Source organism: Triticum aestivum, chromosome 1B (assembly GCF_018294505.1).
Source record: "Triticum aestivum cultivar Chinese Spring chromosome 1B, IWGSC CS RefSeq v2.1, whole genome shotgun sequence".
NCBI lineage: Eukaryota > Viridiplantae > Streptophyta > Magnoliopsida > Poales > Poaceae > Triticum > Triticum aestivum.
Window position 1 is genome coordinate 291084383 of NC_057795.1, and position 17398 is coordinate 291101780.

Sequence of the window (17398 nt, forward strand, 5' to 3'; positions counted from 1 at the left end):
TACGCTGACCGGGTTTAGAGCCTCTGAATCCGGCATTGACTGTCGTATACTCAATGTTATCGCCGTTAACGCGGCGTTTGTTTTTGTTGCGATGCGACCTGCCATTGTGGTCCTTGCTGTCCGGACTACCAGAATTTTTGCTGAGGTTGTTACTGCGAGCTAGCCAGCTGTCCTCTCCCGCACAGAAGCGGGTCATGAGTGATGTGAGGGCTGCCATTGATTTCGGCTTTTCCTGTCCTAGGTGCCGGGCCAGCCACTCGTCGCGGATGTTATGTTTGAAGGCTGCGAGGGCCTCTGCATCCGGACAATCGACGATTTGATTTTTCTTTGTGAGGAACCGTGTCCAGAATTGTCCGGCTGATTCGTCCGGCTGCTGAATTATGTGGCTTAGGTCATCGGCGTCTGGTGGTCGCACATATGTGCCCTGGAAGTTGTCAAGGAATGCGGCTTCCAGGTCCTCCCAACACCCAATTGATTCTGCTGGCAAGCTGTTAAGCCAATGCCGAGCTGGCCCTTTAAGCTTGAGTGGGAGATACTTGATGGCGTGGAGATCGTCACCGCGGGCCATATGGATATGAAGGAGATAATCTTCGATCCAAACCTCGGGGTCTGTTGTGCCATCGTAGGATTCAATGTTCACGGGTTTAAGCCCTTCAGGGATTTGATGATCCATTACTTCGTCTGTGAAGCATAATGGGTGTGCGGCGCCTCTATATTGAGCAATATCCCGACGTAGCTCAAGAGAGCTTTGTCTGCTGTGTCCGGCCCGGCCGGAGTTGCTGTATCCGGCGCGACGGTAGTCGTCATGGGTCGCGGGGCGCCCACGTGATCCGTAGATAGATCTGGATTGTCTTGCCTTGTCCTCCAATATAACCCGCAAGTCCGGCGCATTCACCTGTGGCTTCACGCTTTTCGAGCGGTGCCGGGGTATGGTTCTGGCGGGGGGCCTAGATGCCTCTTTGTCGCGGCCACGAGGTGGTCGGTCTGCCATATTGTGCGCTGGTGATGAAGGTTTGTATGCTTCCTCCTCTAGTCGGGGGAGCAACTTGCGTTTTGGGTAGCTTTTGGAGGGGCGTTCAAGTTCATACTCTTCGGCCGCGAGGACCTCGGTCCATCTGTCGGCCAACAGGTCTTGATCAGCTCGAAGCTGTTGCTACTTTTTCTTTAGGTTGTTCGCCGTGGCCATTAGCCTGCGTTTAAAACGCTCTTGTTCGACGGGATCCTCGGGCACGACGAATTCGTCATCATTGAGGCTTGCCTCGTCTCCGGAGGGAGGCATGTAATTTTCATCCGCCTCGTCTGCCGCTCTCTCTTGAGGGCTGGCTTCCCCGTCCTCCTATGCTGAATATTGCTGGAGGGGGTTGTCTTCGGCACTCTCTGGGGTGTTATTATCTTCGGTGCCGGAATCTCCATTCTTGCTGTGGCGGGATTTAGAGCGGCTCCGCTGACGTCGGCGCTTGGGCTGTTTCTTAGAGGAATCTGCCTCCGCTGCTTGTTCGTCATCCCCATCCTTTGGGGTGTCCACCATGTATATGTCGTATGACGAGGTGGTCTTCCAGTGCCCTGTGGGCGCTGGTTCTTGATCGTCTCCCGCATCGTCGTCCATACCGTCGATGTCTTCGGAGTCGTAGTCTAGCATGTCGGTTAAATCGTTGACAGTGGCTACGAAGTGGGTGGTGGGTAGGCTTTGAATTTCTTCGTCGTCCGCATCCCAACCATCCTGAACGCAGTCCGGCCAGGGTTCTCCTGATAACGAGAGATACTTTAGCGAGTTCAGGAGGTCGCCGAAGGGCGAGTGCTGAAAGATGTCCGCAGCGGTGAACTCCATGATCGGCGCCCAATCGGATTCGATCGTCAGGGGCGCAGGAGGTTCGGAGTCCAGCAAGGAGTCCGGCACCTCGGAGTCACGAGCTTTGCAAAGGACAAGGTCGGTATTTGGCTCCATAGCCGTAGCAGTTGCAGCTCCCGAGGCGGTGTCCAGCCACCGGTCCTCGATCTGCGCGGTCGGGTCCGAACTATGGGTCGGAGCAGATTCGTGTGCGGCCTCCAAGGTACTGTCCGGCGGCAGAGCTAGATCATGCCCATCGTGACAGTACGGCACGCTCGGCTGTGGCTCGATCCATCGAAGATCAAGTCTCCGCGGATGTCAGCCGTGAAGTTTAGGCTTCCAAATCTGACCTGATGGCCAGGGGCGTAGCTTTCGATCTGCTCCAGATGGCCAAGTGAATTGGCCCGCAGTGCAAAGCCGCCGAACACGAAGATCTGTCCGGGGAGAAAAGTCTCACCCTGGACTGCGTTGTTGTTGATTGAAGAAGCCATCAAGCCTATCGGTGACGACACAGAGGAACTCTCAATGAAAGCACCAATGTCGGTGTCAAAACCGGCGGATCTCGGGTAGGGGGTCCCGAACTGTGCGTCTAGGCGGATGGTAACAGGAGACAAGGGACACGATGTTTTTACCCAGGTTCGGGCCCTCTCGATGGAGGTAAAACCCTACTCCTGCTTGATTGATATTGATGATATGGGTAGTACAAGAGTGGATCTACCACGAGATCAAGGAGGCTAAACCCTAGAAGCTAGCCTATGGTATGATTGTTGTAATGGTTGTTCCTCCTACGGACTAAAACCCTCTGGTTTATATAGACACCAGAGAGGGCTAGGGTTACACAGAGTCGGTTACAATGGTAGGAGATCTACATATCCGTATCGCCAAGCTCTCCTTCCACGCCAAGGAAAGTCCCATCTAGACACGGGACGAAGTCTTCAATGTTTTATCTTCATAGTCTTGGAGTCCGGCCGATGATGATAATCCGGCTATCCGGACACCCCCTAGTCCAGGACTCCCTCAGTGATATTAGAGGCATGCTAGTTGAGTAGTTGTGAATTTAAAGAATACTTGTGTTGAAGTTTGTGATTCCCGTAGCATGCACGTATGGTGAACAGTTATGTGATGAACTCGGAGCATGATTTATTTATTGATTGTCTTCCTTATGAGTGGCGGTTGGGGATGAGCGATGTTCTTTTCCTACCAATCTATCCCCCTAGGAGCATGCGCATAATACTTTGCTTTGATAACTTCTAGATTTTTGCAACAAGTATATGAGTTCTTTATGACTAATGTTGAGTCCATGGATTATACGCACTTTTTCCCATCCTTCCACCATTGCTAGCCTATCTAATACCGCGCACTTTTCGCCGGTATCATACACCCACCATATATCTTCCTCAAAACAGCCACCATACCTACCTATTTTGTGTGGGGAAGATGGAGCATAGCCAGACTATATGATTTTGTAGGGATAACTTTCTTTGGCCATGTTATTTTGAGAAGACATAATTGTCGTGGTTCTAAGCCTGACAGTAGAGTGGGGGGGTAGGTATGGAGAGGCAAGGTCCTAGCTATGGAGAGGTTGTAAACACAAGGGATGTATGAGTTCAGGCCCTTCTCGGAAGAAGTAAAAGCCCTACGTCTCGGAGCCCAGAGGCGGTCGAGTGGATTATCTGTATATGAGTTACAAGGTGCCGAACCCCTCTACCTGTGGAGGGGGTGACTTATATAGAGTGCGCCAGGACCCCAGCCAGCCCACGTAGGAGAGGGTTTAAGGTGAGTTAAGTCCGGGGCGTTACTGGTAACGCCCCACATAAAGTGTCCTTACTATCATAAAGTCTACTTAATTACAGGCCGTTGCAGTGCAGAGTGCCTCTTGACCTTCTTGTGGTCGAGTGAGTCTTCGTGGTCGAGTCCTTCAAGTCAGTCGAGTGAGTCCCTCGTTGGTCGACTGGAAGGTGACCTCTTCTATGGGTGTCCTTGGGCAGGGTACTTAGATCAGGTCTGTGACCCTACCCTAGGTACATGACCCCATCAATAATTGCTTTGATTAGTATGCTTGAAGTATTATTATATTTATGTCAATATGAACTTTTGTCTTGAATGTTTCGGATCTGAATATTCATACCACAATTAAGAGGATTTACATTGAAATTATGCCAAAGTATCACTCCGCATCAAAAATTCTTTTTTATCATTGACCTACTCGAGGACGAGTAGGAATTAAGCTTGGGGATGCCTGATACGTCTCCAACGTGTCTATAATTTTTTATTGCTCCATGCTACTTTATCTACTGTTTTGGACTATATTGGGCTTTATTTCCACTTTTATATTATTTTTGGGACTAACCTATTAACCGGAGGCCCAGCCCAGAATTGTTGTTTTTTACCTATTTCAGTGTTTTGATGAAACGGAATATCAAACGGAGTCCAAATGGAATGAAACCTTCGGGAACGTGATTTTCTCACCGAACGTGATCCAGGAGACTTGGGCCCTACTCCAAGAAGTAACAGAGGCGATCACGAGGGTGGGGGCGCGCCCCCCTACCTTGTGCCCCCCCCCGGTTGCTCCACCGACATACTCCTTCCTCCTATATATACCTGCGTATCCCCAAACGATAAGATGAGGAGCCAAAAACATAATTCCACCGCCGCAAACTTCTGTACCCACGATATGCCATCTTCGGGCCTGTTCCGGAGCTCCGCTGGAGGGGGCATTCATCACGGAGGGTTTCTACATCAACACCATAGCCCCTCCGATGAAGTGTGAGTAGTTTACTTCAGACCTTCGGGTCCATAGCTAGTAGCTAGATGGCTTCTTCTCTCTTTATGGATCTCAATACAATGTTCCCCCCTCTCTCGTGGAGATCTATTCGATGTAATCTTCTTTTTGCGGTGTGTTTGTTGAGACCGATGAATTGTGGGTTTATGATCCAGCTTATCTATGAATAATATTTGAATCTTCTCTGAATTCTTTTATGTATGATTGAGTTATCTTTGCAAGTCTCTTCGAATTATCCTTTTGGTTTGGCCAACTAGATTGGTAGTTCTTGCAATGGGAGAAGTGCTTAGCTTTGGGTTCAATCTTGCGGTGTCCTTTCCCAGTGACAGAAGGGGCAGCAAGGCACGAATTGTATTGTTGCCATCGAGGATAACAAGATGGTTTTTTTATCATATTGCATGAATTTATCCCTCTACATCATGTCATCTTGCTTAAGGCGTTACTCTTTTTTTAACTTAATACTCTAGATGCATGCTGGATATATAGTGGTCGATGAGTGGAGTAATAGTAGTAGATGCAGAATCGTTTCGATCTACTTGTCTTGTATGTGATGCCTATATACATGATCATACCTAGATATACTCATAACAATGCTCAATTCTGTCAATTGCTCAACAGTAATTTGTTCACCCACTGTAGAATATCTATGCTCTTGAGAGAAGCCACTAGTGAAACCTATGGCCCCCGGGTCTATTCTCATCATATCAATCTCTACTACTTTATTACTTGCTTTGTTTTTACTTTGCCTTTTACTTTTTAATTTGCATCTATATACCAAAATTACCAAAAATATTATTTATCATCTCTATCAGATCTCACTCTCGTAAGTGACAGTGAAGGGATTCACAACCCCTAATCGTGTTGGTTGCGAGGAGCTATCGATTTGTGTAGGTACGAGGGACTTGTGCGTGGTCTCCTACTGGATTGATACCTTGGTTCTCAAAAACTAAGGGAAATACTTACTCTACTTAGCTGCATCATCCTCTCCACTTCTGGGAAATCCAACGCAGTGCTCAAGACGTAGCAGTGCTCTGCGCCCGCTGGCGCCCGCCTAGCCTTGGTCGTCATGGCTCACGTCATCTGAGCCTTGCGAGGTGCACCTTGCGTACAACTCTCCGCCCCTCGGGAGCCAGCCTGAGGAGGCCGATCCCCTTGGAGGTCTTGGCGTCGTCCGCCTAGTGAGACTTTGCCACTCGCGAGGGTCTTGAGCTGTTGATGATAAAGTTGGGTGATGTCTACTACACAACCTTCTTCTTGTAGACGTTGTTGGGCCTCCAAGTGCACAGGTTTGTAGGACAGTAGCAAATTTCCCTCAAGTGGATGACCTAAGGTTTATCAATCCGTGGGAGGCGTAGGATGAAGATGGTCTCTCTCAAACAACCCTGCAACCAAATAACAAAGAGTCTCTTGTGTCCCCAACACACCCAATACAATGGGCAAATTTTATAGGTGCACTAGTTCGGCGAAGAGATGGTGATATGAGTGCAATATGGATGGTAGATATAAGTATTTGTAATCTGAAAATATAAAAACAGCAAGGTAACTAATGATAAAAGTGAGCGTAAACGGTATTGCAATGGTAGGAAACAAGGCCTAGGGTTCATACTTTCACCAGTGCAAGTTCTCTCAACCATAATAACATAACTGGATCATATAACTATCCCTCAACATGCAACAAAGAGTCACTCCAAACTCACTAATAGCAGAGAAAAAACAAAGAGATTATTGTAGGGTACAAAACCACCTCAAAGTTATCCTTTTTGATCGATCTATTCGAGAGTCCGTAGTAAAATAACATGAAGCTATTATTTCCGTTCGATCTATCATAGAGTTCGTACTAGAATAGCACCTTAAGACACAAATCAACCAAAACCCTAATGTCACCTAGATACTCCAATATCACCTCAAGTATCCATGGGCATGATTATACGATATGCATCACACAATCTCAGATTCATCTATTCAACCAACACAAAGAACTTCAAAGAGTCCCCCAAAGTTTCAACCGGAGAGTCAAGACAAAAACGTGTGCCAACCCCTATCCATAAGTTAATTTTACCGCAAGTTGATCATGAAAACATACATCAAGTAGATCACGTGAATATCCCATTGTCACCACAGATAAGCACGGCAAGACATACATCAAGTGTTCTCAAATCCTTAAAGACTCAATCCGAAAAGACAACTTCAAGGGGAAAACTTAATCCATTACAAGAGAGTAGAGGGGGAGAAACATCATAAGATCCAACTATAATAGCAAAGCTCGCGATACATCAAGATCATATCACCTCAAGAACATGAGAGAGAGAGAGATCAAACACAGAGCTACTGGTACATACTCTCAGCCTCGAGGGTGAACTACTCCCTCTCCACCCCAAGGAAAGGCCCATCCGGACACGGGACGAAGTCTTCAATCTTGTATCTTCATAGTCTTGGGGTCCGGCCAATGATGATAGTCCGGCTATCCGGACACCCCCTAGTCCAGGACTCCCTCAGTAGCCCCTGAACCAGGCTTCAATGAGGATGAGTCCGGCGCACATATTGTTCGGCATTGCAAGGCGGGTTCCTCCTCCGAATAGTTCATAGAAGATTGTGAACACCAGGATAGTGTCTGGCTCTGCAAAATAAATTCCACATTCCACCATAGAGAGAATAATATGTACACAAGTTCAATCTGCTGACGTATTTTGTGGCATGACGTCATACCACCACCAAGCCTTTACTTGAATCATTTTTTATTATACCACCTCAGCGCATTTAGCGAAGCGGTTTCCTTGGCACGTCTTGTCGAAGCAGAGATCGTATTCCCCTTATTCCGGCATTCCCATCAATACGGACGTGGGTAACCCAACCGCGCCATTGGTGGTGGCGCTTGGGAGATAAGCGAGTTTTACCAGGCCGGTGGGGACGCATAGTCTTCGTCCGCCCATATATAAGGGGATAAGGATCCACCTTTTTTACCTACGCCTTCTTCCTCCTTTGCTTATCCATCTCGGCGCACTCGAGCTCCAGCGCCCAAGTTCGCACATCTCGCCTCAACCTTCTCCAGCCATGTCCGGAGCGGGAGGCAAGTGGATGGCCTCCTCCATTACGGAGGGGCACTTCGAAAAACTGCGCGGCGCCGGATACCTGTCCAGCAACATCGCGCACCAGCTGCCCGACAAGGGGCAGCTCATTCCCACCCCCAGGCCCCAGGGTCGTATTCCTTCCCCACTTCCTCCGCAGACTGGGCTTCCCACTTCATCCCTTCGTCCGGGGGCTCATGTACTACTACGGCCTGGACTTCCACGATCTGGCGCCAAACTTCATCCTCAACATCTCGGTGTTTATCGTCGTGTGTGAGGCCTTCCTCTGCATCCAGCCCCACTTCGGCTTGTGGCTAAAAACCTTCAATGTCAAGCCGAAGGTAGTGAAGGGCGTCCAAGCGGAGTGCGGAGGCGCCATAGTGGGCAAAATGCCTAACGTCCTCTGGCTCGAGGGCGCCTTCGTGGAAACCATCAAAGGGTGGCAATTGGGGTGGTTCTATATCACCGAGCCACGGGACCCTAAATGGGCAGCGGCCCCCGAGTTCAGATTTGGTACCCCCATGCAGCTCACCTCCTGGAAAGAGAAGGGCTTGCTATGGGGCAGTTCGGAGGAGCTAACCGGACTCTAGTCCTGTCTCCAGACCTTGGTGAACAAGAAGCTCAAGCTTGTCAACGTGATCCAGGTCATGCTCGTCCGCCGGATTCTCCCCTACCAACAACGGGCCTTCAATCTATGGGAGTTTGATCCGGCACAACACCGGACCCTTAGCGGGCTCTTCGACACAACGTATGAAGCTACCTGGAGGGTGCTGTTCAAGGGCGGAGAAGCCCCCGCATCCGCAACTGAAGATCACGGATTCAGCATGAAACGCCCGGCCGGTGTGGTAAGATATGTTGTCCTTTATGGGACATTTATTTCTTGGTGGAAGTCATCAAGTGCTCCGCCTGCATTGAAGGTGCCCGTCGGGCCCTTGCCCGCGCAAAGGTGCACTAGGGTAGGCCGAATGCTGAGAGGCTTATAACGGACGCGCCGCCGGCGGGCAAGGAGTATCGTACGCCCGAAATGTACTATAAGAGTGTCCTGAAGGGTGCCCGCAAGATTGCGGATGAGTGCCCCAAAAATGTAATTTTTGAGTAGACTCGCAATGTGTTATCCTGTGCGCTGATAACTTTGTTCATATGCGCTAAGCAATGCTTATTAATTTAAAATATTACCTTCTGTGCGGCCGTTTATCAAATCTGAGAGATGGCAAGTTGTCGGCTTCAGCCCCCATGCCACGAGTGCTGGGGTGTTCGGGATAAACTTGAGCGCTCTTGTTCCCATTTTTGGGTCCATCTAGGGAGGCGCTCAACACAACGAACAAGGCAACCGGACTTATAATGCTTGAACACTCTCACTTAGCCATAGAATTCTATAATTTTAAATTTCGGCGAAGCCCCTAGTATTTGGAAGACCGAATTCGGGGCGCTATCCACGCCTGGGCCGGACACAACCGGTTCCTCGCTCTAAGTGGCATAAGTCTTTAGGGACTCGAAAAGACCTCTCGAACAGCGACCAGCTCTCGCCTTATCATGACGGTCAGTTTTAGCTTTCTCCACTGAGGCGCTCGCCCAGCTCAACCGGGGCGCAATCGCAGTGGTTCTCCCAGTGCTACCTTAGCTGATAGAACGGAACGTAAGGTACCAAAACATGGGAGCCGGGCAAACCCAACTATTGACCCAAGACATGATTCGGAGCCGATGCATATAATGCTATAAGTTCGGGGTGCCGCGCTTGTGAAAGTGTTCGGACTTATCACACCATGGTGCGGGGAACATAAGCCCCTGGTGTATTCGGCCGTACCAAAGTGTACAGATGCAAGATGTCATAAATGAACATATAATAAAAAAAGGAATGCAATTATAAACAAACAGTGATGTATTGTTTATTCAAGGAATTCTGCTATGAGTGCAGAACGATACAAATAGTGCGGTAAGCAAGGGTTTGGACTATTAAACATGCCCCCCTCCAGGGGTAGGCTATGGAATAGTGTATTTAACAGATTTAATGCTCATAATGGAGACCACCTGAGCGTTCGTCGTAGCCATTGTCCCTCCCTAGCTGTTTCATCGTGAGTTCGGCAGATCTACTGCCGGACAGGGCCTCTGGTAAATGGAGTCCTGTGGAAAAAAAAGGAGAAAAAAAGTGACACACATGGGATCCCCTGGTGTGGTTGAGCCGCACTCTGGGCCTATCGTGGTCGTGCCCCTCCCCCTATGCCCATGGTACCTTCAGAGAGTAATGATGTACGCGAAGAGCTCTTCTTGCGATCATGCAAGGGCTGGGGTTGGGGCCGCATTGCTACGCGTGCTCGGAACGTGCCAGGTGGTCTTGATGTATGTTACTCCGGGCGCGTTTAGTCATGTCCGGTCGTTTAACGGCCTGTCACATCCCTAGTCTGGTATGACCTATACTAGCTAGTCATTTGTGCATCATGTTTATATTCCATTTAAATTTGAAATGAGGATTGGTGGAACCCTCAGAATCATCTCTGGAAATGACCCAAATAAAAATTGTTCCAAAAGGGGCCAAGGAAATGTTCATGTTGCTCTCTGAAAATATTGGTCAGAGGTAAAATTCAAACAAATATTTTAGGAGCTCATGGATATTTATTTTGGCCATTTGGATTAATCCGATAATTATTTGCATTGGATATATATATGTCATATATATAATATATGTCCAAAAATTATGCCATTTGCTCAGGAGCTTTGGAATAATATAGTTAGCTCCTGCAAAAATTGGCATAAGGTAATAAAATGATTTAATATTTTAATTAAATCAAAACAAATGTCAGAAAAATAGAAAAAGAAAAACAAAACAGGAAAAACCTTACCTGGGCTTCTTACCTGGTGCCTCTGGCCCAGCAGGCCAGCCCAGCCCACCACCGCCGTCGTCCTCCTGGCGCCAGTCGGCCCGGCGTGTGGCCGACGCGCGCGCACGGGCGGAGCGCCACGCCACCAGCTCGCCTGCCTGCCTTCCATGCTAGCGCGACGCCGCGATGCTTCTTCTCGGTGCCGCCCCGATCCCACTGGCCTCACCCCCCTCTCTCCCATGCCATTCTCTCCTCCCCCTCGCCCCCTCTCTCGTGGCCAAAATCACCGTCGCCGCCGTCCATAGCCACCATGGCCTCGGCCATTGCCGCACCTCCCCGACACGCTTCCCAGCTCCGCCGTGACCCCCTCTCCCTCCTCATCGAGCAAAGCAACCCGGGCGAGCTCCGCTTCATCGCCATAGCCGTCGTCTTCAAGCTTCGGCCGACGAGATCGCCGTTGTCGCTCCGGCTGCCCCAAGCCTTCCCCGAGCTCGCCGACGACGCCGTTGGATTCGCTGTGAGCCCCGCCGTCGAACCCCCCCTTCTCCCCTGCCTCCCCATGCCCCACAGCCCGATCCCGCTCGCGCCTGAACTCCGGCCGCCGCCCAAGTGGTCGCCGCCGTCAATTTAGGCCGTCTCCGGTGAAACGGAGGGCACCAGTGGATGCGCGCGAGCCCCAGCTTCCCGCGCGTGCCCTCCGCTGCTCGATTGGGCGCCGGAGTGGCAATCCCATGCCCTCCGTCGCGTTTGCTGCCGCCGGCGGCTAAACGCCGGCGTGTTAGCCCTAGTTGACCAGGGGGTTTGACCTCCCCTGGCTCAATGACAAGTGGGGCCCGTCCCTGCTAATTCTAGTTTAGGATTAGTTTAAATTTAATTAACCTCTGTTATTTAACCATGACACTGTCGGGTGGACCCCACGTGTCAGATTTGACCTGGACAGCCGCGTTGACCCGCTGATGTAGTGATGACGTCATGCTGACGCAATTATCCTTTTTCTGGAATTATTTTTAATCAGGAAATTACAGAAAATTAGCAAAACTTCAAAAATTCATAGAAATTCAACCGTAGCTCAGATTGAAATAATTTATATATGAAAAATTATCAGAAAAATGTAATCTATCCATCTGTAATAGTTTCATGCATGACAAACCAACTTATACATGCTGAATATGAGAAACACATTATGGCATATATAGGAGCTTAATTTGGAGATGCATTTGAACCATTGGATCAAATGGATTTCAACCAAATGGATACTAGTTGCATTAGCTCAAGACGCATCACATCTACATGCCATGCTCATGCATCATATTGTTGCATATGTTTGTGTATTGATTGCCGACACCGTTCCTTCTCGATAGGTCCTACTCTGGAGACCGTTCCAGAGTACCTGTCTGAGGAGCAGTGCCCCCCTGTTGATCTACCAGGCAAGCAAACCCCCTTGTTCATTTTGATATAATCCTACTCTCTCGCTCCTGCTCTCAGTTATTGCATTAGGACAACAACGATTCATCTGCTACTTTGTGCTGCGGTAGTTGAACCCATTCCTCTGCATGACCTGTCATTGCCACAATAAATAGTTGTCACATCTCTAGCTTCTGGTGCTGCCTAGCGTTTGCATCATGTTTAAATTTCTGAAACTTGAACTGGGGAAATTTGGAAGCCTCAAAACCCTAAATAAAAGAAGGGCAAAAACCCTAAAATCTCATTCTTTGTTCCAAAATGCTCTTCTTAAATGTTTGATAATTTTTGGGAAGGGTTCTGGTCCCAACCAAAATAATGAACATTTTAGAAGGATTTATTTTTGGGACTTTGAATTTAAATCATTAGCTATTTGAATTTGAATTATATTCATATAATTAGAATATAATTTCAAATACCCCTGAAATATTTTATGAGCTTTTGGAAAAGTCCATCTCGCAAAACAAAAATATTCAGAAGAGTTTTTGGCATTGTTTGAATTATTTTAAATTCAAAACAGTGGCAAAACAAATTTAAAAAAAATAAAACAAACAGAAAATAAAACAGAGCACTCACCTGTAACTTACCTGGTATTCTAGCCCACCTGGCGGCCCCTCTGAGCTGGCCGGCCCAGCCCACCTCCTCCTCTCTGTCGTCTTCCTCCCCCTCGCCCCGAAGCTGCTTGGTGGCGAGCGCCGACGCCGCCCCGGCCACCTCCTGCTTGCCGCTTCGCCCTGGCCTCTTCGGGAGACGCCACGCAGCCCCCTCGCTCCTCTCTCTCACTCTCTCCCGACCCCCTTCTCCCTTCTCTACTCTCCCCCTCTCGCGCCCGAGTGCGCTCATCGCCGTCGCTTGCAACCACCGTGGCCACAGCCACTTCCTCGCTCCCTCTCTACATACCCGAGCTCAGCCCGGACCCCAAGCCCCTCTACGTCGACCCACCGAAGCCCGGATGCCCCAAGACGATGCCGCGACGCTTCTTCCCCGACCACGGCCGCCGGATGCCGCCGTCCGATTCATCCTCTCCGCCGTCTCCCCGAGCACGCCGACCTGCTCTTCGAACTAACTGTGAGCTCCTACGCCTCCCCTCTCTCTTCCCCGCCTCGATTGCGCCCTGTAGCCTCGACCCCACCGGAGCCGGAGCTTGCTTGCCGTCGTCCATGTCTCTGTCGCGGCTAGAACCCACATGTGTCGCGTCCGAGCACACTGTTGTCCTCAGCGTGCTCCCAGGAACCCAAAGCACCTAACCACTCGTCCTCCCGTGCACCGCAGCGCCGGTCCCGCGAACCCCCGAGCTCCGCCCGCCGCCTAAGTGGTCGCCGCCGTCGACCCCGGCCTCCCCGTGCCCAGCTGCGTGCGCCCCAAGATGCGCGGGAGCACGGGCTCCCTCTTGGTGCCCTCAGCGCGACCAGCCACGGGCTGTAGCGCCGTCCCGAGCAACTCCGGCGAGGTCTCGCCGTCGCCGTGGTCGCCGGCGTCACTAGCCGACGTGGCCGCGTGATTAGCGCTAATCACGGCCAGCTAACCCTCCCCAGAGCCACTGATGTATGGGCCCCACGCCCTTATTTAATCTTTATTATTTTCTGTTAAGTTTTAACCTAACCACCGTGGGCCCACACGTCAGCTTTGACCGTGCTGACGTGTCTGTTGACCCGGCCCCACCTGTCATTGGCACTATCCAGCGCCAGTCACTGATCAGTGGACCCCACTGGTCAGGTTTGACCTGGACCCGCCTAGTTGACCTGCTGACATCAGCATGACCTAGTGCTGACGCAATAAATCATTTTCTGGATTTATTTTAATTCAGGAAATTCCAGAAAATGATTTAAACTTCAAAAATTCATAGAAATTCAACCGTAGCTCAGAATGAAATAATTTATATATGAAAAATTATCAGAAAAATCCAATCTATCCATCTGTACCATTTTCATGCATGTTAGAACAACTTATAGCTGCTGTTTAGGACAATTCAATTAAATGGCATTTAAATAATCACATGTGGAGTTTGAATTAGAACCTAGGGTTCAAACCAACTCCATTTAACTTGCTGCTAGTTGCATTAGCTCAAATCACATCATATTGCCATGTCACACATGCATCATATTGTCGCATTGCATTGATTGTGTTCTTCCTTGTTTGCCGGTAATTGTCCCCTCTCGATAGACGTGTCCCGGCGATGTGATCGATGACACCGATGAAGAGCTATATTATCTTCAGAAGTGCCAGGCAAGCAAAACCCCCTTGTTCATTCTGATAAAATCCCACTCTCTCGCTCTTGCTCTCTTTTACTGCATTAGGACAACAACGATTCATCTGTTACTTGTTGTGGTAGCTGAACCCCTTTATCCTTTGCATGACCTGTCATTGCCACAGTAAATAGATGAAACCCACTAGCATGAGTAGGAGTTGTTTGAGCCCTGATGTGCCTACTCATTCATGCTTGTTTGTCGAGCCTGCTACTGCTTAGAGTTGAGTAAGGTCTGATTCATCGGGAATGAATCGGAGGTGTGTAAAACATGTCCTACTGTTGAGAGCTAAGTGTGTGAACACGATTTGGTAAAGGTAGCAGTGAGAGGCCATGTAGGAGTACATGGTGGGTTGTCTCATTGCAGCCGTCCTCAGGAACTGAGTTCTGTGTTTGTGATCCATGATCAGTTACTACCACACATTGGGCTCCGGGCGCTCCAAGCTCTCTCGACTTATTAATCAACTTGATCTCTGTCCAGGAGTTGCAACTAGTTTCTGGTGTTTGTAGGTAGTTTTAGTAGTCTACCAAGTGGCACCCGGTATAGGTGGGCTTGGGACAGACTAGGCAGAGTGGCACGGTGTACCAAGTGGCACCCGGATGGTGGGCTTGGGAACCCTGCTCACATCGTTTGGGGCCGTGAGCGACACCCCGGTCGGATCTCCTTGCGGATGGAACCCGAATAGGCGATAAACCTGGACTAGAGACATGTTCGGTTAGTCAGGTCGTGGCCGACTCCCTCGCCCGGCTTCCGCTTGAAGGTTGCCGAGGTACATGACGTGTACATGGCGATAAGTGGCGAAAGCGTGTGTGAAGAAGTACACCCCTGCAGGGTTATCATTATCTATTCGAATAGCCGGATTCCTCGGATATGGAAACTTGGACCCCTTGCATAGTTCATAGACAAGTGAAAGTGGATACTCTAAAATACGCAAGATAAGCGTGAGTGCTATGGATGGCGTTCTCGTAGGGAGACGGGAGCGGATCCATAGTGGTTTATTGATATGGTGAATATGTGGACTCGTGTGCGCCACCTCAAAAGAGTTACTTGCAGTCGTAGTTCAGGATAGCCACCGTGTCAAAGTTGGCTTGCTGCAGTTAAACCCCACCATCCCCTTGGTTGATAATGATGCATATGTAGTTAGTTCTGATGTAAGTCTTGCTGGGTACATTTGTACTCACGTTGCTTAATTTATGTTTTTGCAGAGAGACTTCAGTCTCACTAGTAGTTCCACGTGGACTTCGCCGTTTAGCTTGTTACCTCAGCTACGATCTTGTGCCCTCGGCAGGAACTGGTAGATAGTCACGCTTCTCAGCCTCTTTCATTTATAGTTGTCTGTACTCAGACATGATAGCTTCCGTTTGTGTTTTGACTTGTATGCTCTGAATGTTGGGTCATGAGACCTATGTTTGTAATATCTCGTTCCTCGAAGCCTATTGAATTAAATACTTGAGTTGTAGAGTCATGTTGTGATGCCATGTTGTATTGCACATATCGAGCATATTGTGTGTATGTTATTGAAATGCTTGGTATGTGTGGGATCTGACTATCTAGTTGTTTATCCTTAGTAGCCTCTCTTACCGGGAAATGTCTCCTGGTGTTTCCACTGAGCCATGGTAGCTTGCTACTGCTCCGGAACACCTAGGCTGGCCGGCATGTGTCCTTCTTCGTTCCTGTGTCTGTCCCTTCGGGGAAATGTCACGCGATGAATACCGAAGTCCTGTTAGCCCGCTACAGCCCGGTTCACCGGAGTCCTGCTAGCCTAGTGCTACAGCCTGGATTCACTCGCTGATGACCGACACGTTCATTGCTGGGTCATGTATGCCTGTCCCTATAAGTTAGTGCCACTTTGGGTTCACGACTAGCCATGTCAGCCCGGGTTCTTTGTCATATGGATGCTAGCGACACTATCATATACGTGAGCCAAAAGGCGCAAACGGTCCCGGGCCAGGTAAGGTGGCACCCATGGGAATACCGTGCGTGAGGCCGCAAAGTGATATGATGTGTTACATGCTAGATCGATGTGACTTAGGATCGGGGTCTGACAGTGTTGGTATCAGAGCTTGACTGCCTGTAGGATTACCAAGCAAAACTGGTCGAAGTTGAGTCTAGAAATTCTTTAGTTATATAAGGGAATTGATTGTGGGATGGAACGTAAGGCTCTTTTTACTCCTTTACCTTATGCCCTTCTGATCTGAGTCATCTTATCTTCCTACGGGGTTAAGAACTAGGTTTCTCATCTATCTACTAGGATGACGAGTTACTATGTTAGAGACTTATAGGATTGATAGTTTCAAGCCTCAATTCAGTTCCTACTATCTTCTGTATGTTAACTGTTGATCTCGAAACCTTGATATTGTGCTTCTGAGTGGTTATGCCACCATTTTTGTGATTGTCTCAAATCTTTTTGAGCATTTACAGCCGTTATGCTGTCCGAGTCATCCCAGGTTTCTAAATAGTCTGATGCATTTGCAAATCCTTTCTCTCCATTCTCGATGCCCCTTATGGCCAGATTAACCACACTAGACGGTGAGTTGAGGTACTCTATTGCCTCGACATTTATGTTGGGGTTATTATTATGACCCTAGGTGTCTCAGGTGATCATCTAGTAGTCTAGCCATGTTTTGTGATCCCGGTGTGATGATTCTGGCCTTATTCTCGTAAGCATTCCATGATGCCACTTAGTAGTAGGTATTCTATTCCTGGGTTTTGAACCCGAGATTCACTCTACTTACTTCATGTTGATAGTGTTTGCTAGTTCCTTTAGGAAATTAGTAACTTTTGCATTAGTCCTCGAGGTCCATGGTATTTTCCTTCTTCCAAATACTATGAACAACTTATGGCAGTAGTGTGTTGGATCAAAAGATCATAACAGGAGTGCTCTCGATGGGTTCTCTATTCATATTGCGACTCTGCTAGTTCAACTTTTCTGCATGGGTTATCCGGAAAATTTTTGTTGAACTTGGTTCAACATACTAATCTATGCATCCACAACTCAGAAAACCATATGTTCCTTTGAGTTTTCCCCCTTTAGTTGTCTTCTGACCGTCGTCTATCAAATGATAGTCAAGAGTAATTGTGCATTCGTGTTATCGATGCTTATTATTCTTGTGGTCCGTCAAGCCATTCTATTCCGGGATGACTAGGAGAAACAAACTCCAGTACCTCATCCATATCTATGATTGGGTCAAAACAATTGT